Source organism: Alexandromys fortis, unplaced genomic scaffold (genome assembly GCF_014885135.2).
Source record: "Alexandromys fortis isolate MF-2015 unplaced genomic scaffold, M_Fortis_MF-2015_v1.1 scaffold_297, whole genome shotgun sequence".
NCBI classification, from domain to species: Eukaryota; Metazoa; Chordata; class Mammalia; order Rodentia; family Cricetidae; genus Alexandromys; species Alexandromys fortis.
The window spans coordinates 825,398-825,961 of NW_026068220.1; the positions used below are offsets into that span (position 1 = coordinate 825,398).

General features: G+C 53.7%; 1 pseudogene; it reads left to right on the forward strand.

Annotated features, from left to right (window-relative positions):
* Window positions 1-353, forward strand: part of LOC126493532 (AP-1 complex-associated regulatory protein-like) — a 3,110-nt pseudogene extending 2,757 nt beyond the window's left edge.
* The last annotated feature ends 211 nt before the right edge of the window (window positions 354-564 follow it).

The window sequence follows — 564 nt, forward strand, 5'->3', positions numbered from 1 at the left end:
ATGTTTTTTTTTTTTTTTTTTTTTTTTTTTTTTTTTTTTTTTTTTTTTTGTCCTCCGGATCATTGGGCTACCAGGCGGCCCTGTTTAGGTGATGAGGAGTTCCATCTGGACAGGTGAGTGTGTGCTATCCAGGGGCTGATTGTCCAAGAAGAGAGCACAAACCCCCCTTCCCCAGCTCCTTCTGCAGGGCTGTCTTACTTACGCAGGACCCAGTCCCCCAGCCACCCCCCCCTACCCTGCCCTGCTGTATGCTAGGACCAGTGCTCAAGAACGGTTTTAAGCTCCTACACCAAGGCTATCCACCCAGAGCAGTGAGTGCCTGCCTACCTGGAAGACTTCAAGGTCCCCTGTAAGGGATCCCAGGCACCTTCAGCTTGTGCCCCAGGGTCTCCTGTGCTCTGCTGGACCCCGCCCTGCCTGCCACATTCTTCCTTTAGTCCCAGGATCATTGGGCTACCAGGCGGCCCTGTTTAGGTGCTGAGGAGTTCCATCTGGACAGGTGAGTGTGTGCTATCCAGTGGTGGATTGTCCCGGAGGAGAGCACAAACACTCCTCCCCCAGCTC